Source organism: Oncorhynchus mykiss, chromosome 3 (genome assembly GCF_057628025.1).
Source record: "Oncorhynchus mykiss isolate SJ-2025 chromosome 3, ASM5762802v1, whole genome shotgun sequence".
In the NCBI taxonomy this organism is placed as follows: domain Eukaryota; kingdom Metazoa; phylum Chordata; class Actinopteri; order Salmoniformes; family Salmonidae; genus Oncorhynchus; species Oncorhynchus mykiss.
Window position 1 is genome coordinate 76612869 of NC_143024.1, and position 21392 is coordinate 76634260.

The following is a 21392-nucleotide window of genomic DNA, read 5'->3' on the forward strand; positions in this document are numbered from 1 at the left end:
AAACAAGAAGCATGGATGTTACACACAGTCTGTGTGTAGGGGGCCTCCTCTGTCGTTTGGGACTGGTTTGGCTTTAAGGTATCCGACCTCGACCAACAAAAGGTACTGTGTAAGTTCTGTCGACGCATTGTGCAAGCCAAAGGTGGAAACACCAGCAATATTTTTCACCACCCGAAAACCCTACGTGCGCAAATATGAAGAATCTATCCGAATACATGCAACAAAGCCCGGAGCAACAGAGCAAGTCCCAAGACATCTTCAAGCCAGACCCGCACTCAGCTATCAGTCAAGGCATCATTCGTTAGTGGTACTCCCTATGACAAGGAGAGCAAGAAGTGGAATGAGATAAGTCCAATTACGTATCACATCGCGAAAGACATGGAACCAATTCAAACTGTGTAGAAAGACGGTTTCAGAAAGTTGATTTGAACTATAGATGTAAGATACGAGATCCCAAAACAGAAATACTTCAGCAAAACATGTCTACCAGAACTCTCAACAGAAAAGCAGGACAGAGTTGCTAACCAAATCCGTAACACTGCATTCTTCTCTACCACTGAAGACTTATGGTCAAGCCGGACAACAGAGCCATACATTAGCCTCACGAGTCATTGCATTGACGACAACTGGAAGCTGCCAAGCAAATGCCTTCAGACCTCTTATTTCCCAGACGACCACACCGGAGAAATAACTGCAGCTGGGCTGAGGGAGGCACTTTCATGGTCATTGGAGCTGAACAAATGGACAAGACTAGGGTGTTTCGGGCAGGCTACACATTGCTATTGGTAAGTTTCAACATCCCAAAATTACATAACTTAAAAACAACATAACTTAAAATGCAGAATAAGTATTGTATTAATTATCTCCTCTGTTTAAAGTTATAGCTGTCTACACTGCCTGATCATTTTTTATACATTAAGCCGAATATATACAGCTATGCAAATCTGTAATATTTGTCATTTGTAAATGTGTGCAATATCCAAACATTTCATTGATTACATTGATTTGATTTATAATTGAGACATTAGCCTATGGTTTCAATATATTAATCTATCCTCTCTCTTTCAATAATAAATAGCCTACTCAATAAATTATCCCATTTTCTAAAGCAACATAGCTCTCTATGTAAATCTATAGATGGATTAAATGTGTAATCATATCCAGTGTCCATGCTGTAAATTGTTGTAATTACAGGAGATGCAATGTTATTTCTATTGAGTAATTGTGATTCATATGCAATTATTATTTTTCAGAGAGGAGTGTCCAAAACGAACTTCGGGTTTTCCTGGCCTCGGGAGTGTGCAAGAAAGTGGTCAGCACATTTTCCTATAGTTGGAAGAAGCAGAAGGCCTTGACAAAGTGCACAGGATAAACTGAGCCTGCCCCTCCACAAGCTCATCATGGAATCCCCGACAAGGTGGGGATCTCGACTGCAGATGATGGAAATAGTCCTGGAGCAGGAAAAGGCCAAGACACAAACAAAAAGAAAAAAGAAAGAAAAGGCCATCACACAAGTCCTGGCAGCAGACAAAAAACATGGCACCTTGCACCCTTCTGGCAAGACATTAATGTCTTTGAATCTATCACGGCAGCACTTAAGCCCCTCCAGGATTTCACAGATGCCCCGTCAGGAGAGACCTACGTGAGTGTGTCCTATCTGAAGCCCGTCCTCCATTTGTTCAAGACGGAGGTTCTGAAATCAAATGAGGGCGAAGCCAAAATGACTCAAGAGATTAAGATGAGGGTCCTCAGTTACCTGAATGACAAATACACCGACCCTGAAACAGCTGCTCACCATGGTTACCTTTCTGGACCCAAGGTTCAAGACCACCTACATGACCACTGAGAAGCTGGTGGAGGTGAGAGCTGCCTCCGAGACAGAAGCCCTCCTGGTAGGGAACACAGCCGTGGAAGACTTCTCTCTTGAAGACGACCAGAGTGAGAGAGAGAAAGAAGCTGCCACCTCTCCACAATCAGCAAAAAAGTTCAAGAAGAGCCGGGTGCTTCTAGTAGTGCGCCTGCCTTAAGAACCCAGAGACAGGGTCATGGAGAAAGAGCTGGACAGCTACACTCTGATGGCAGCAGACAGTCAGGCTGATCCTTTGGAGTGGTGGCGAGTTCACACATCCAACTTCCCACAAGTGAGTTGTCTGACAAATAAATACTTCTGCATCCCTGCCACAGGCCCTCAGAGAGCATTTAGCACTGGGGCAAATGTGGTCACATGCCACAGTGCAACTTTGAATCCAGAAAATGTCAATAGGCCGGTGATCCTGGTGCAGAACTTGTGAAGAGGGAGGTTGTGAGATGTTACATGGTGAACTGAGGAACATACAGACTGTCTGGTTAATGCTTGAAGAAGTTAGTTTGAAAAGGTTTACAACTTGAATTCATAATGACCGGTGCTATGCTGAAAAATGACCGCACTTCTTATATTTGGCAGGAAAACGGTTTTAAAAATCTGTTTTAATTTTCTTTACATCCTGAGTACTTAAAAAATGTTTTGTGCATATTTATTTAACTCATACACCTTTGTTTATGTTTCATGTTTGCACCGGTTTACCACAGAAGTAGAAACAGATATATATGTGCAATGCCCCTTTTCTGTTTCTATAAGGTTAAAAGCAATATTTTGTTATTTATTAAGTTCGAAGTGCTCTTAAAATTATATTTTTTAAATGGTACAGTAAGTATATCGTGATATTATATCGTTATCGTCTGGACAGTGGAAAATATCGTGATATGAATGTTTGTTCATATCGTCCACCCCTAACACACACACACACACACACTGATGGAGCTAACACACACCAACTCTGTTGGGCCGGGCAGAACCATGACAGCCCAGTAGATTTATGCTTGCAGAGCTGCATTGGCTGGATGAATAAATGTTTGGCTGTATAAGAAACACAAAGCTACGCTAAACAAAAGTCTGATAAATCTGATTCTATGTGAGAGAAATCACTTTCCATTTATCCATGTCATCATAACTCTCCTTAAACATGATACATTATGTGAATCGCTATGCATGCATACTTTAGGAACAGTTCTTAGTCATTTATTTTGGTTTGCATGAATAGTTTATTTGTGAGGAACACTTTTAAATTGACAGGGAGGTATTTGTCCTTGAATACACAATATGAAAACATTGTGAAAATTGTCGAATTTAATTGGAATCCTGGGTGTAGTGAACATTTTATTTGTTAATACAATTATATATATTTTTTAAGACTAATCAATCTAAAACCTATCTTGATTAAAACAATTATTCTACACTCAAGAGACATCCTTGTAAAATAATGTTTTAAGAAAATAAAAAATAAACACAGACTTTTAAACACAAGTTTTAAGGGTCAAATATGTTTGCCTAAATTGAAAGTAAAATGTAATCTATTTATGCAAATCGAATAGGAAAACAAGCTACAAAATAAGTATTAACGGAAGTGGGGGCATATATGTTGTTTACAGATCTATTAGTAGTTGAAATAATTTATTCATTTTTATCTACCTATAAGTCAATAATACTAATATGAATCATATAAATGATTAATCATAACAATATATAATTTTTACTACAAATGTGAATGATAGTAATAGTTTATTTTCTTACATTTCTTATTATTGTCCAGTTCTGTTGCCATAATCCTTGATCCAGAAACATACAATTGAAACATAAACATGCAATTCAATATTACTAAACATTCTGGAAGAGGTTCTGTGAAACAGATGAAGTGGGGTATGTCCTGACTGGTGTGTGCTGATGACTTGGCAGGGTGTCATGTGAGCATGTTGTGTTTATCCAAACAGAGTGTGTTTCTCCGAGTGTTTCCATGCCAAGCCCTCTCCTCCTATTCCCTGCCTCTCCCGGCTTTCCCCTGCTTTTCCGGGCACAATAACTGAAAAGTTCTTTTGTCGTAAACTATCCCGTCCGGCGGAGGGAAACTCGATAATTAGGCACGTTGTGGATGAAAGAGAAAGAGAGCCGTCTGTGTGAGCGTTACAGTGGAGTTGGCAGCACTGTGTGAAGCTGGGCCAAGCCAGGATGAGCCGAGCTGAGCTTGTCCAAGGGGAGAGGAGAGGGGCGGTGGGGTTTCTAGAGAGAATAAAGTCCCTACACTCTGGACAGACAGAGCTAAATGCTGCCAACACAGATCAAATTATAATTCATATTTTAGAACTGTCAACTTTGACTATTCAATCATGATGGATTTATATCAGCAACATTCTGAATCTTCCCACATAATGAATACACCCAATGATTCAACGATGACACTGTCCACAGACAGCAATCAATATATTTCTAGCTTCTCTAGCTTCTCTAGCTTCATGGGGGAAAGAAGGCTTATACTGTGCAGAAGAATGATAATCCGTTATGGAAAATGGTGAAACTGTCTGTATCCTCCCATAGTTCTGTTTCTATGGTCACTGAGGTTGGGCCTGTTTTCCCATGGAAAGAATTTACTGTCTGTCCGTCCGTCTGTCTGTCTGTTGTCTGTCTGTCGATTAATCTATTACTCAGGCTAGATGTCTGTCTACCAGGTCTGTCTACCAGCTGGTATTATGTGACAAGTAATGTTTTCTCATGGAATGCCATAGAATACATGTACAATCTACAATCCTATCCTGCTACCTTGGATAAAGAGATGTGGTGAAGCCTAGAAATCCCATCCCCACAATTTTCTGTCAAGCCACAATCTTCTCCTAACAGCAATATTGTCATAAGAGTCCACTATAATTGTATTGATGACTGGTATAATAGACGCATCTGAGTTGTACCGTACCATGGCTTCCTAAGCCTGATGTCAGTATCAGCGGGCAGGCAGTACTAATCTCCCTCTAAAAGGCTGTGTGCATCTGTAGATTGATCTGGTCGGACCGCCCGGGTCAGGGGCCAATCAGGGGTCATGACGGGGTCAGCCTTATCGTCCAATAAAAACAGCATGACCCCCAGACCCGCCTGACCCATCTCCTGGGAACAAGCGCTGCCCCCCACAGCCTGAGGATTCCAATCTCTGCCACATTAGAACCCGCTAAGTTCCATTCTCTCTCCATCAGGGTCATTCACGTAATCCTCCCACTGTGTCGACAGGAACTAATCACAACCATAGGAACAGGTTAATCATCCATTAACCATTGTTGACATGCAATACAAGTAAAACATCTATTTCTAATTGAAATGGCCTTTAATGTCTGCTAGTCATTATCTGAATTCTCCCGCATCATTTGAAGCTATGAAATTGCATTAATTGCAGTTTGCATTGTTAACCGTCAAAGCCTTGGCCCAACATGTATTGGAGTTCTTGTTCTTGGAAGACGGAAATGTAAACAATGGACAATATTCGACATCGATGCAAAGACGTCAACGATTCTTGGATTATGATATGGCAAGACTGAGCTAGTTCATACCTTTAGTCTTTCCGTATTTGAATGTATCTATGAGCAGCAGAAAGCCTTATAATGTCCAGCTTTATTAACCAACATATAAAGACCAAGGATTTAAAAGGAAACTGAGATAATAGAAATTGCATAACGATCAATCATTTAACATTTCAAAGTCCAATACATAAAAGCAGCAATTAAATGTGTTCATTTAAATGAAGAACAAGTGTCGTCCCACTGAGTCACATCACACATATTTACATACTGCTATTTACTTTATCTTTAAATAGGCAAAACATTCAAGTGTACAACTCTGATCTAGTTACATACAAAAAATAATAATACATTCATCCAACTTCTATGAATACAATTAAATAACCTTTTATATCTGCATGTGTGTGCACATGCTATTGTGTGTACATGTGTGTGTCCGTGTATGTGTGTAATAAGACAATAGTTGATGACTCGACTGCCTGTGAACCTAACATGACCTAGATGAAGCCAAACCCAATAGCCTCAGTTACAGAAAAGAGAACATTAAATACATTGTAATGTTATGAGAATGTCTAGCTGATGTGATTTCAAGCAATTCAAATATGTCATTATATTACAATAACATATGGGTTTATATCAAATCATGTCCAGTAAACTACAAAAGACTGGAAAATAATGAAGAGTCACCAATTCCTGGATTAGACGCTTAAAATAAATGAAATCAGTGCAGTCGTAGAGTAACAGGAACCACAGAACAATCCATAGTTACGGCATCATCCAATAAAAATGTCTGCTCAGTCTTCCATGCTGCTCTGTTCAATCTATTAGAAGGACCAGCTAGTTTGTTAATTCTACAGTAACACAGTTATTACAATGTGGGCTAAAGCATGGTACAGTTATTAAACAATACCGTAAATCATCTAATTGCAGTTATTGTAAGGAAATATTGAACTAAGAAAACGATCTGAAACCAGATGTATTGTACTTTATTAGAGAATGTTAATACAATATAATCTGTTTACAGGTTGACCTTTCTTTTAGTGGTCGTGGCCCAAATCTGGCATGCCTGCTACTTACTTAAACTGCATACTGTGTACTAATTGTAATACGTACTATTTTGCATGTACTAGTAAAACGTATGCAGTATGCCATGGCTGAAACCTCTTAGTTTTAGTGCGCTCAAGACAACTGGGAATTCGGAAACAAAACGAGCTCAGACTGGAAAAATCATGACGTTGGTGATCTTCTGTTTGGAGAGGTTGGAGCTCCAGGACAATGCCCGAGTATCTGACTTGTAATTACGAGTTGGATGACGGTAAAAAAAATGAAATCATAGTCGCAGTAGGTTTTTTTCAGAGTTCCCTTTTTTCTTGAAAGGTACTATCAGTGTCGGCTTCACATATGAACCAGAAGGGATCGTCTGTAGCCCCACCCAGTGACCTTTCATGTTGTTGTTTTGGACTAACCTTTGCTAAGTAGCTAGCATTTGGAATGTATTTGGAGTAAACTTGAGTGTACTGTAGGCCTACACATGTATCAATTGAAGAGTCACCTAAAGCTTTAGAGGAATGGGAGATGCAGTAGGGGAATGCAGTGCTGAGGCAGGGGGCTGGTAATGAGGACGACTGGCTACTGTTCTGAACTGTGTGTGGTGAGCTTTCTGGCACCCAGAGCTGCAGAGGCATCATCCAAGTGGGTGCCATACATTGTGAAGGAGAAGTCCAATGGTGAGACAACTCACTCTGGTTTCCAGAGTAGCTAACTCACCAGACTCAATCTTCATCAATCATCTCCCTGACCACCTTCCTCTGATCAAGCCATTTTTAGAGGATGCCTGCACTCAAACACTTGGGTTATATTGGTTGACCTAGCCAACTATAACTAGTCTACTCATGATGCATTGGTTACCTAGGCAACTATGGCTAGTCTACTCATGATGTATTGGTTGACCTAGCCAACTATAACTAGTCTACTCATGATGTATTGGTTACCTAGCCAACTATAACTAGTCTACTCATGATGTATTGGTTACCTAGCCAACTATAACTAGTCTACTCATGATGTATTGGTTACCTAGCCAACTATAGCTAGGCTACTCATGATGTATTGGTTACCTAGCCAACTATAGCTAGTCTACTCATGATGTATTGGTTACCTAGCCAACTATAACTAGTCTACTCATGAGGTATTGGTTACCTAGCCAACTATAACTAGTCTACTCATGATGTATTGGTTACCTAGCCAACTATAGCTAGTCTACTCATGATGTATTGGTTACCTAGCCAACTATAGCTAGTCTACTCATTATGTATTGGTTTACCTAGCCAACTATAGCTAGTCTACTCATTATGTGTTGGTTACCTAGCCAACTATAGCTAGTCTAACTCATTATGTATTGGTTACCTAGCCAACTATAGCTAGTCTACTCATTATGTATTGGTTTACCTAGCCAACTATAGCTAGTCTACTCATTATGTATTGGTTACCTAGCCAACTATAGCTAGTCTACTCATTATGTATTGGTTGCCTAGCCAACTACAGCTGGCTAGGTAATCATACTCATGATGTATTGGTTACCTAGCCACCTATAGCTAGTCTACTCATGATGTATTGGTTACCTAGCCAACTATAACTAGTCTACTCATGATGTATTGGTTACCTAGCCAACTATAACTAGTCTACTCATGAGGTATTGGTTACCTAGCCAACTATAACTAGTCTACTCATGATGTATTGGTTACCTAGCCAACTATAGCTAGTCTACTCATGATGTATTGGTTACCTAGCCAACTATAGCTAGTCTACTCATGATGTATTGGTTACCTAGCCAACTACAGCTGGGCTACTCATGATGTATTGGTTACCTAGTCAACTACAGCTGGGCTACTCATGATGTATTGGTTACCTAGTCAACTACAGCTGGGCTACTCATGATGTATTGGTTACCTAGTCAACTACAGCTGGCTAGGTAATCATACTCATGATGTATTGGTTACCTAGTCAACTACAGCTGGGCTACTCATGATGTATTGGTTACCTAGTCAACTACAGCTGGCTAGGTAATCATACTCATGATGTATTGGTTACCTAGTCAACTACAGCTGGCTAGGTAATCATACTCATGATGTATTGGTTACCTAGTCAACTACAGCTGGCTAGGTAATCATACTCATGATGTATTGGTTACCTAGTCAACTACAGCTGGCTAGGTAATCATACTCATGATGTATTGGTTACCTAGTCAACTACAGCTGGCTAGGTAATCATACTCATGATGTATTGGTTACCTAGTCAACTACAGCTGGCTAGGTAATCATACTCATGATGTATTGGTTACCTAGTCAACTACAGCTGGGCTACTCATGATGTATTGGTTACCTAGTCAACTACAGCTGGCTAGGTAATCATACTCATGATGTATTGGTTACCTAGTCAACTACAGCTGGGCTACTCATGATGTATTGGTTACCTAGTCAACTACAGCTGGCTAGGTAATCATACTCATGATGTATTGGTTACCTAGTCAACTACAGCTGGGCTACTCATGATGTATTGGTTACCTAGTCAACTACAGCTGGCTAGGTAATCATACTCATGATGTATTGGTTACCTAGTCAACTACAGCTGGGCTACTCATGATATATTGGTTACCTAGTCAACTACAGCTGGCTAGGTAATCATACTCATGATGTATTGGTTACCTAGTCAACTACAGCTGGGCTACTCATGATGTATTGGTTACCTAGTCAACTACAGCTGGGCTACTCATGATATATTGGTTACCTAGTCAACTACAGCTGGCTAGGTAATCATACTCATGATATATTGGTTACCTAGTCAACTACAGCTGGCTAGGTAATCATACTCATGATGTGCTGCTTCATAGTGTTTTGCTTTTCATGCACTTTGAATTTCTATGAAAACTGCTATAGAAGTGTAATTAAATCATTATTATACCAAAGAAGGATCATTTAGTCTAGTAGAGCAAAAACCCTGACGGTGTAAGATACATAGACACAGGGAGTCAGAAAGCAGGTACAGTTAGTGAGTTTAATGATGATGAACATGAAACGATACAAAACAAGAGCAGCATCTGACATGGAAAACACAAACAATACTACCTGATGACTTATAACAAAAGTGTGCTATACAAAGGGTAAGCGATCAAGGGAGTAATGAAGTCCAAGTGTGACTGATGAGGAAATGCAGGTGTGTGTAAAGGTGTGTTTCCAGGACCGGTGGTAAGTAGACCGGAGATATCCAGCACTGGCGAGGGGGAGCGGGAGTAGACCTGACAGAAGGCCAAGAGGACGAGTGATTGATAAAAGAAAGTGGCACACTGCTCTGGCTACTTTCTTTATCTTTAACTTATCCAATTGTTACCATGCACCTGCAACAAGATAGCTCAGATGTGAGAGTGCATTTTTCAATGTTGAAAGCAAAACCCACCATCAGTAGATGTTTATTACAAACAAGAAACACTTTTCAATGAGAAAACATAACTCCACAATGAGTTTTAAAAAGGACAAGAAAATGAATCAATTAATAGCTATGAATAAAATACATACAAAATACCTAAAACTACTTAATCATGTCCTTTAAAAGGGCCATAAAGTGTGCCTCCTGGCAGTCACCTCCTACTCCTGCCTATACATCTGGACCCTTCTGGGAGGGAGAGGAGCCCACAGCTGCAGTGTATTTTTGCTTAAACCTAAGGTTCTCCCACTTATTTTTCACCAATTCTGGTGACAGCTGCCTCTCCAGCTCAGAATCCTTCACATAGATCCTGAAAAAAAGTGGCAACAGTAACGAGTGCAGCTTGCCATTGCATTTCACCATAACAGGGGTGTATACTCCAAACAGTTGCAACGAAAACAAGTGTCTCTATTGGACAGGTTCAGCAAACAGGGAGGGACGTACCTGAATCTGTCCAATATAAACGTTAGTTTTCGTAGCGAAACTTAACGTTTTGCAACTGTTTGGAGTAATGATTACACCCCTATGTGCATTGAAACTATTGAAACTATCTACCCAACTGGGCTAACATTCAATATGAAGTAACCATCAAGTAACCATGTTGCTAACGTTACTGTTCGAACAATTATAACTTCTAGTCCTAGCTACTAAATCACATAGCTAGTTAAAGGCACGGCAGGCAGTAGGCTGCAAATCTGTTTTCAAAGATGTATGATTAAATAGTCATGATCATTTTAAATAGAAGAAAAACTACTTACATTTGAACACCCCTGCAGAAGTTCCTCTATTTGCCATCGTCCAAGTTGTTTTGTTGTTTACTTAAAGAGATCTAGCTATGAAAACTCATAGCTCCCCTCTTCCAATGCATTGTGGCTGTGAAATTCCTGTAAAGTGTGCCGCGAATTCTACTAAATGAAAAACCGAAATGAGTATACCATCCTGGCATTTACAGCATACAAAATTTTTAGAAAATTCACATACGATTAAACATTTAATTTTCGGATTCTCAAACAGCCTACTATTTAGGATGCAAGTATTCGGACACAGCCAATGTCTCTGTTTCTGGCCTCCGCCTCCCCTCCGGTCACCAGGTCCTAACCCAGGCCCCTCACAGGTCTGGCTGGGTCCATGGCGTGGCCTGTCTAAACACACGCACGTACACAAGCACATACCCACCCTGTCTTAACACACCACACACACACACACACACATTAGTTAATTTACTGTGGTGATGTCCCTGAGCCAGCAGCACGTCTCCTCCTGACGCAAATGTAAACACAGAACAGCCTAATCACCACTGGAGCTGAAAGGGAGAGTAGGCTGACTGTCTCTGTCTGGATCAGGCTCCCAGCTGACATCCAGCTTGTTGTCCAGACTGAGGTGGGAGACAGTGCAGGTGTAGTTGTGTCTCTCTCTCAGTTCCTCTGTAATGGCCTTCAGTCTCTTCCTCAGCTAGTACACCCAGCCTCCATTGGGTGGCAGCTGCCCACCCATCTCCTGTTCTGCTTTTAGCTGGACGTCTCTCAGCATGGTCAGGTGTGTCTTCAATGAGCAAATGGGTATAAATTCCATCTGAATTACCTTTTTTACAAATGTGATATTATATTTCATCCCATAGTATCCTTGGTCTTCCAATATAGTATGAAAAAGTGGTCATGTTGTAGTATAATCCATCTGCATCAATCTCATAATGTGTCTCTGACCTGCATAAGGGCCAGTTGACCAACATCTCACAGCCACCTGTTCTCTACTGAACATGAATACCATCTGTAGAATGAGACAGCCCTTTAGGACAGATACTCTCTCTCCCATGCCGAGGTACCCTGAAGAGCACTCGTCTGTTTCCTTCTGGGTATTATGTCCCCCATCTAGCTCCATGATGCTTGTAAGCTAGCTAGAGGGAATAAAATGTATTGAATCAGATTTCCACTATTGTAGCCTCCGGCATTGTAGCCTGCAAAATGTCTGAAATTATGTGAAATGGAAGAGCATACTGTTGCATTTGAAAAAAAATATGAACTGAACTGATTTACAGTGAATAATAATTCCACAAAATATGTTTTTTATACAACCTATTATGAAATTGTCCATAATAACAGTGGGTTGTTAAGAATAAGCATCAGACAAACAGCATGGTGTGCATCGATTGTGAAGGACATTCATGGTGTTGTGTGTAAATCTGAGTAATTGGGCCAGCTTTCCCACTGAGCCCCGGAGGTAGAGAAACTCACCCTGCCATTACATTACACACCACTCAACAGTGCCTTCACTCAATCCCACCCTCACACACATACCTACATCCAGCTTCCTGTGAGTGTGAGTGTGTGTATGTATGTGTCTGTTTGTGTGTATATGTGTGTGTGTGTGTGTGTGTGTGCGTTTCTCATAATGAAGCCATATGGGCTGTCTGTTAGTATGCGTGGTGCCAGCACTGGGAGCTGTGTTTGCTGGCTGGGAGGAGAGTGTCGAGACGTGATCTGCATTCTCACACACACCCTAGGCTGCTACTTCCCTCTCCTATCCTCTACTCCTCTCTCAATCCCTCTCTGGCCTTCTCTTGTCCCCCTCTACCCCCTCTGCAACCCTCTCTATATTGTACTTGTTGTTTTTAAACACTCTCTGTGTCCCAATCAGATTAGCTGGCGTGAAGCGCCCCTGTCCTGGTGTTCCTGGCAAGCCAGCGGGTGGGAGCGAAGAAGGAGAGAGAGAGAGAGAGAGAGAGAGAGAGAGAGAGAGAGAGAGAGAATTTGGAGAGGAGACTTTATGCTGACCTAAATTCACATGGTAGTAGAAAATCTAAATGACAGCAGTTGAAGGGGAGACGGGAGTCTGAGGCAAGAATACAGAATAAAGAGAGACAGAGGGAGGGAGAGCGAGAGAAAGAGAGAGGGAGTGAGACAGATGGAAGGAGAGAGAGGGGGAGAGAGACAGAGGGAGGGAGAGAGAGAGAGAGACAGAGGGAGAGAGAAAGAGAGAGGAAACGGGTTAATTCCTTAATCTGGAGGGTTCCCCTAACAGCATATGAAAATTAGACCAATAGATCTATTCAAATTGATTTCCAAAAACTACGACCATAGGCATATTCTACAAATCAAAAACGAAACCAATGTATCTCATTTGTATTTGATTAAAGGATGAGGCCAAATGACAGAGCATGCTGGAGGCTTGCTACACAACCAGAGGAAAGGAATCAGAATATTGTAGGAGGCTTTCATGAAAACAGTCCAACCAAAATCACAGTCCAACAACAACATTGGGGAAATTAGCATAAGATACAGAATTTTGGTCCAAGCTGAGTGTTAACAATTCCGTTTATGAGTTTCCTAATTGTTTCTGCTAAAAGCTAGCCATAAAGAAAATGCTTTAAAACTTTACTCTATAAAAACAATGGCAACCCACAGGTGTAAAAACGTCAGTATTTTACTAGAGCAGATTTGAACAAGAACTACATTTCTATTGAGTTCTCCTAATGTGTGATGAACCTGTTGCACTGGAACATAGTCACCTGACTGTATTTCATCTAAAAACACATTCATCATAGACAATACTACTAATTACCTCCATATTGAAAGAAAAAAGGGAATGTAGGGGCAGTAGGCAGGTAGCCTTGATGTTAGAGAGTTTAGCCAGTAACCGCAAGATTGCTGGTATGAATACCAGAGCTGACAAAAAAAAGTAAACTACTGTGCCCTGGAGCAAGGCACTAATTGCTCTGCTGGTGCTGTACAGTGGCTGTGAACCCACTCCCTGCAGGTGTCTCAAGAGAGTTGGGATATGCAAAAAAAGTATCTCGATGTGCAAAACTGATAGAGACATACCCCAAGCGACTTACAGCTGTAATCGCAGCAAAAGGTGGCGCTACAAAGTATTAACTTAAGGGGGCTGAATAATTTTGCACGCCCAATTTTTCAGTTTTTGATTTGTTAAAAAAGTTTGAAATATCCAATAAATGTCGTTCCACTTCATGACTGTGTCCCACTTGTTGTTGATTCTTCACAAAAAAAATACAATTTTATATCTTTATGTTTGAAGCCTGAAATGTGGCAAAAGGTCGCAAAGTTCAAGGGGGCCGAATACTTTCGCAAGGCACTGTAGATGTGGTAAATTAAATACATTCATATAATGTGGTGTATTCATTTTCTAAACACAGATGTTTACTAAACGTTAAGCTGTTGAATATAATAGCAGTAAATCAGTACTCATATAGATAGACCACAAAATAAGAACAAATAAATGTACATTATTTCAAAATATTATAATAAATCAAGATTAAAATAATAAAATGAACAGATCAGTTCTAGGAAATCTTTTATGTTTTGGAGTAATCTTTTTAAGTGTTATTATTTCCAAAAGTTTTTCTAATGATGAAGTTGTGAGAAAATAAAAGGTATAATTTCATGACTGATACTGTACTTCATTGGATGTACTCCTCTCTGACAATATTCTACATGATGGACGAATATAAAATCTATAATAACTTTCTATATTTTAACTATCAACTCGGATTTGTTTGTTGAAAATTTTGTCCACAGCTAGAAGGGAGACGATGTTGACTTGAACCTGACAAACAGGTCTGATCTCTCAACTTATCATCTGGCCTTAATACGACAGAAGACAAGACAAGACACAATTCACCCTGCAAACCGACTGCTCCACTGTATGTGTGTGTGTGTGTGTGTGTGTGTGTGTGTGTGTGTGTGTGTGTGTGCGTGCGTGCGTGTGTGTGTGTGTGCCAGTGTTCCCGTTACGTGGGATAGGAGCTCCTTGCTTGATCAGAACAAGAGAGCATGAGCAGAAAATCACTCATTGCCCGGCCTTTAAAAATGCAGGAGGGAAATGCATGCAGAAGCAAGTAAAGTAAATGTACAAATTATGAACCAAAAAAAGTTTGAGGGTTCAAAAGGAAGGAGATACCCCCCACATGAGGCAGCAAACTTTATTGCATGTGAGGAGGAGAGGAGAAGGAGAGCAGAAGGAGAGGAGACGAGAGAGAGGAGAAGAGAGAGGAGAAGAGAGAGCAGAAGGAGAGGAGAAGGAGGAGGAGAGACATACATACATCTCTCATACTATCTAGGAAATGCTGTGTGAACTTTCACAGAAGGAATTATTTAGTCTGAAAGGCAGTCCATATTTCTTCTTGGTCTTGATCTAAATCTTTAAATCAAATCAAAGTGTATTGGTTACATACACAGATTTGCAGGTGTTTTAACAGGTGCAGCGAAATGCTTATGGTACAAGCTCCAACAACACAGCAGAATATCAAACAATACAAATACACAAATAATCAAAACAAGAAATCTAGAAATTACAAAATTAGAACATGTTTTCTAAACTATTGAAGACCTGTCTGGATTTTACAAAATTGTATTGGTCGCATACACATATTTATCCGATATTATTCAGCAGATGGTGTAGCGAAATGATTGTGTTCCTAGTTCCAACAGTGCAGTAATATCTAACGATACAAAACAATACACACAAATCTAAAAGTAAAAGAATGGAATGAAGAAATATAGAAATAATAGGACGAGCATTAGGTCAAGGTATCTGGGCAGGAACACACTGTAAATGGCTCCATACGAAATACTAATTAACTGTAGGCCAGTGTTCCTGTTATTTGGGATAGGAGCTTCTTGTAGTCACCATGCTTTTAAGTGTCTCTGTGTTTTTGAGTGTGTGCTGTGTGCATCTAGCAGGCTTCCTGGATGCCTCCTTAAAGTTTGCAGGAAGGCGTGAGTAACTCGACCACGTGACCCACAGCCTACCATGACGCCACCTCCCGTCGTCCCACCATCGACAGCAGTGTCAGCACCTCGGAGTGTCACACTTGCACATACACACACTGCTTTCTGACTCCATCCAGACCATAATGACCCCTAGACTGTATGTAAACTGAGCCATAGAAACTACAGGAATAAACTTAATTCAAACACTCCTCTATGTATTTATCTAGCTATAGGACAAATGTTTCCCCTCACATTTGTAGGTGCAAGTTGCAAAATATTTGTTTGATACGAAAGTCGTTGAATAATTCATGTGTGATTTAATAATGCAGTAAAGTTGGAGGAGTTTTGACTAAAACGCATGCTGGTGAGAAACTGCTGCACCTGTCTGTCTGTCTGTCTGTCTGTCTGTCTGTGTCTGTCACCTCAAGTCACCTCTCCAGCACACTGTACTGTACTTTAGGCTTCTAAATCAAGCTGAACACATATCTTCATCATTTGGCAGCAGAGAATAATATATAGTCATTTGACTTCTCTGTGAGCAGCATGGCTCCTCTGGGTGCCTGAGGTTTCTCATAGACATAGACGTATACAGTACACCGGAGACCCCCCAACCGCTAACTTCCTATAATGCTATACATTTTGCAATGAGGCTGAGATAATTTTGCATTTTTTAAGCTAATTTCCTGCAATTCTACAGATATTGCCCTGTGGCATAGAGAAAATGCTTTTGTTTTATATCTAATCTCATGCTATTCCCCACATTTTGCAATGAGGCTGAGAGAATTTTCCAAGCTAATTTCCTGTAATTCTAACCATATTACTCCGTGGCATAGAGGAAAATGTGCAGTTTTCTAGCAAATTTCCTGCTACCTCTACACATTTTGCCATAAATACCCTGGCTGATCCGTCATGGATGCTGGTGCCGGGTCAAACTCAGTGCTGTAAAGAAAGTGATGTATTATCACTCTGATTACCATTCACTCTGAGCTGCTCTACACAGAGGAACACTGCTGGAAAACACACTGAAATAAAGATGCCCAATTATAAACTAAACCTACTCTCAGGGCTTTGATGGAATTAGCTGAAAGGCTCCTCTTGCGTAACCTCTCCAAAAATGTGCAGTGCATATGCAATTACTTGTCCTATTTACACCAAACAATGGTCAATTTTCCAGAGCTGTAAAAAAGTTACGTAAAAATGCAAAGGTGTTTTAATTCTGGTTTATATAACACGTTTTTGTCTGATTGCTGCGTTTGTTGTCCTGTGTGTGAAGAGGTCTCAGACGGTTTCCTACAGATACTTTCCTCTCTCTGTATTGTCTATGTCAGCAGGCAGCCAGCCCGCCTAAGGCTGCACAGTGTGGGAGAAACACTGTTTCATCGGTTCAGTTAAATATAGCCAAAGTTACAAAAGCCTCCCAACACCGAACACTGATATGAGAGCTAAATGAGACACCAAATGAGACACGTTAAGGCATCAAAAAACTATTACACATTTAACAAGCCTAATACACATGAAGAGTTGTCAGAAATATAAATAGTATGCACGTGATGTGAATGTGCACGCAATGTAATAATACATGCAGTGTAAATCATACACTAATATCAATTTGTAGAATGATATAATATTGTAAAGTTTACACATTAATAATAATGGAAACTAATATGCAGCAGCTCACATAGAAAATAATTATACAACAGAAAAGATGGACAACTAACAGTTCACTAACAAAAAGTAAAGCATATTCTAAACATATTCAAGATATAATACTGTAAAAGACATTGCTTTCAAAGCGCTCTATCTGTATTTATGCCGTAGAATCTAGAGCGTAGAATACAGTGGAGATGTCATTTCTGATGCTTTTGTACTGTAGCACCATAATGATGTCTGTCTCAGTCCAGTTACTGCAGCAGGAGAGGATACTTTACCAGGCGACGCACAGTAAATATAGCATAATCTTGGCTGGGTTAGACACATGCACTCGTACACACACTCGCACGCAGATACACATGCACACACACAAACACACTTGCACGCAGATACACACACACACAGGGCTGGGTTACACACACTTACACACTAGATGAATTAGACACACACGGCCACACACACAAACAAACACACAATCCCTGGCTGGGTTAGACACACACACACACCCCAGGGCTCTGCTCATAGTTCTGCATCTGTGAGTATCCTGCTGACCTGGAAGTAGTTTGTCAAGAGAGAAAACAACACTATCTATTTGCAGTTACATTAGCTATATGACTTACCTAGGGTTGCAAACTTCCGGTAACAATAAAATCCTGGTTAGTGGTATCCTGAAATAAAGAGGGAATAAGCAATAAATCCGGAGTCATTCAACCAGGATTCATGAAAAACCTGGGAATTCTGGGAGTTACCCGAATTTTGCAACCCTAGTCTTAACCTAATCTTACCCCAATGACAGGATCAATTTCGTTAGTCTCAAACTAAAGCGTCTTGATACAAGCTATATAGTCTGGATAAAGAAAAATAGACTCAAAAATAAAACATTTTAATTATTTAACTTAGCTCCACAATGGATGACAGAACCAGGACAGGTGTGTCTGTTGCTTTGGAGTTACATACACTCCCAGGACCTTAGAGACACACCCGGGACCTTAGAGACACACTCGGGACCTTAAAGACACACCTGGGACCTTAGAGACACACCTGGGACCTTAGAGACACACCCGGGACCTTAGAGACACACCCGGGACCTTAGAGACACACCCGGGACCTTAGAGACACACTCGGAACCTTAGAGACACACCCAGAACCTTAGAGACACACTCGGGACTTTACATACACACTCATAACCTTAGACACGGACTCCCTAGGGTGAAATTGAGGGGTAGAGAGAGAGGAGAGAGAGGGGGGATAAAGCTAGAGAGATAGAGAGAGATCTAGATAGAGCGAGAGAGAGAGAGACCTAGGGAGAAATTGAGGGGTAGAGAGAGGAGAGAGAGGGGGGATATAGCTAAAGAGAGAGAGAGAGAGAGAGAGAGAGAGAGAGAGAGAGAGAGAGAGAGAGAGAGAAATGGATGGGTGGATGTAAAGGCTGCCATTCTCAACCAGAGGAGAGGCTGGCGGCGGGAGAGTCCATTTCCTCTGGCTAAGTGGTGTGTATGTGTGTTTGTGAGTGCCTGTGTGTATGAGAGAAGAGAGTGGGGGGTACGGGGTGCGCTGCCGAGCGTGCCTAATGCGACAGGACAGTTCTTGCTTATTATAGAAGCAGCGTGGATAATAAAATCTGAATCAAACTGCCAGCTGAGATACTCGGGAGAGCCTCCCGCTCTTAAATTTTTTACGTTATTGAAGCACTTGACACTGGGGTGGATCAAATATCACTAGTTTGCGTGCAAATACTTACTTAGCGAGCCAGCGGGGCCCAAATCTGGGCAGCAGGCCTGCAGGTGAGCAGCCGTGCAAACACAGTTAATTATACTACTCCCTCCGTATCCCTCTCTCTCTCACCCCCTGTCCCCCCCTCTGTCTCCCACTCCTCACCAACTGTCACAATTGCCCCCTAAGTGGTCACGGTTGATGTATTTCGATTAGATTTCTCTGGGGCCGAGAGCTCTGACAAATTCATGTTTTGGCTGCAGGAAACTGGTAGCAATCAGGAGACCACAACACCATAACAGACAGACGAGAGGAAGGGAGGGAGAGAGGGAAAGAGAAGGGAGGAGGGAGCCACAGCACTCTGCAGCCAAAGACAAGGACCAGCAGGAGGCTGAGAGCTCTGAGCTAAGTGCAGGCAGGGCTGGGAAAGAGAGAGAAAGAGAAGGAGCACTGACTGTCTGCCAATCAGTGTACCCGTTTTCCCAGGCAGTGTCAACCTCTGACTCACCTGGTGTGTTTGATCTGATTTCTACTGATTCGATTTCCTACGCAACAAACTACACTGATCTTTGCTGGTCACTCCGTCAGGATTGCTGTCCCTCCCTTTGTTGTACATGCAGTACACACACTCTAGCACAATGTCGCTGCATGGCAACTGCTGTAAGGTTAGAGAACAGTCTGTGGACCTTGCCCCTCTGCTCTCCAGGCAGGACCTCCCCTGCCTTCACCACTCTCCCTCCTCCTCTCCCCTTGCTGTAGTATGACAGGCCACGATGACTCAGTGACTATGGTCGTGATCCCCTGCTCAGACACTGCTGATATATACCAGATCTTACAACGCCTGGATAGGTATGTTTCATATCATCTAATCACATATGTTAAAGGTGCAGTGCAGTCAACAACATAATTTCCTGTGTTTTATATACACTGAGTGTAACAAACATTAGGGACACCTTCCTAAATCCTTCTTTAACCAGTCTCCTCCCCTTCATCTACACTGATTGAAGTGGATTTAACAAGTGACATCAATATGAGATCATAGCTTTTACCTGGATTTACCTGGTCAGTCTACGTCATGGAAAGAGCAGGAACTCTTAATGTTTTGTTCACTCAGAGTGTATTGCCACACTATGAGGTTGGAATAATACTGTGAAATTGTGAAAATGATGATGCCCTTTTAGTGTAAGAGCTGTTTGAAAAGACTGCCTGAAGTTTTCCAGACCACTCCCAGACAGTCCTAGCAAAATGTGTTCTTTGCTAAGAAGCTATTTCTTTCTTTTTAAACATTTTGATTGAAAACAATGATTTGACATTTAGATAAAAACAGCTGCTTTGGAACTTTAAACAAATCTAGAGCCTGACTGCACTGTCGATGATGTGGCACACAACCATTGGTTCAGTGGTGTAGTGGAAGGTATGTGCAGGTGTAAGGCGTATACCCATTTATTATTCAGTGGGCATTGTGTATACTCACTTCTTAATCCCCAATGATATGTATCAAGGTAGTGTTGTAGAGGTATACGCCATATCAATTAATAGGGCTGATGGAACAGACTGGAATGTTTAACTTGAAATGTTGAATGAATTTTATTTCTTCACATTTTAGGCGCAGCAATGTACACACAGCAGTAGGTAGGCCACAGTTTTAAAATGCGCACCGCACATGAAAGAGGTTTCATGGACAGAGATGGAAATATCAGTTGGAAAGAGGGGGGGTTTAAAGATGTAACAACTATCATGGGTTGCCAATATGATTAGGATAACGCATAGACAATGAAAGGAATACAATAGCACAGGAGAACGCACTTGAGTCTTTATATAAATAATTGTCTGCACGTTTCAATGTTGGGATTTTGACTTTAGTCTACTTTGAAGCAAGGTAAGACATGTCTCATTATATGAAGTAAAATGTCCAGGTTTCTATTAATTAAGGAACAGGAAAAACATAGTGATGGTGATGATAGACCTAACTGTCTTCTGGTAGATGGAAAGGCTGTCCCCAAAACCTTCTTATTAAATGTTAACTAGCTACAAAGTAGCATATATGTACAGTTGAAGTCAGAAGTTTACAGTCGTGGCCAAAAGAGAATGACACAAATATTAATTTTCACAAAGTCTGCGACCTCAGTTTGTATGATGGCAATTTGCATATACTCCAGAATGTTATGAAGAGTGATCAGATGAATTGCAATTAATTGCAAAGTCCCTCTTTGCCATGCAAATGAACTGAATCCCCCCAAAAACATTTCCACTGCATTTCAGGCCTGCCACGAAAGGACCAGCTGACATCATGTCAGTGATTTTCTCGTTAACACCGACTTCCTGACGGGCCGCCCCCAGGTGGTGAGGGTAGGCAACAACATCTCCACCCCGCTGATCCTCAACACTGGGGCCCCACAAGGGTGCGTTCTGAGCCCTCTCCTGTACTCCCTGTTCACCCACGACTGCGTGACC

At 41.2% G+C, this 21392-nt stretch overlaps 1 pseudogene; it reads left to right on the forward strand.

Annotated features, from left to right (window-relative positions):
- Positions 1-215: 215 nt before the first annotated feature.
- On the forward strand, positions 216-2027 carry LOC149984682 (E3 SUMO-protein ligase ZBED1-like; annotated as a pseudogene).
- The last annotated feature ends 19365 nt before the right edge of the window (positions 2028-21392 follow it).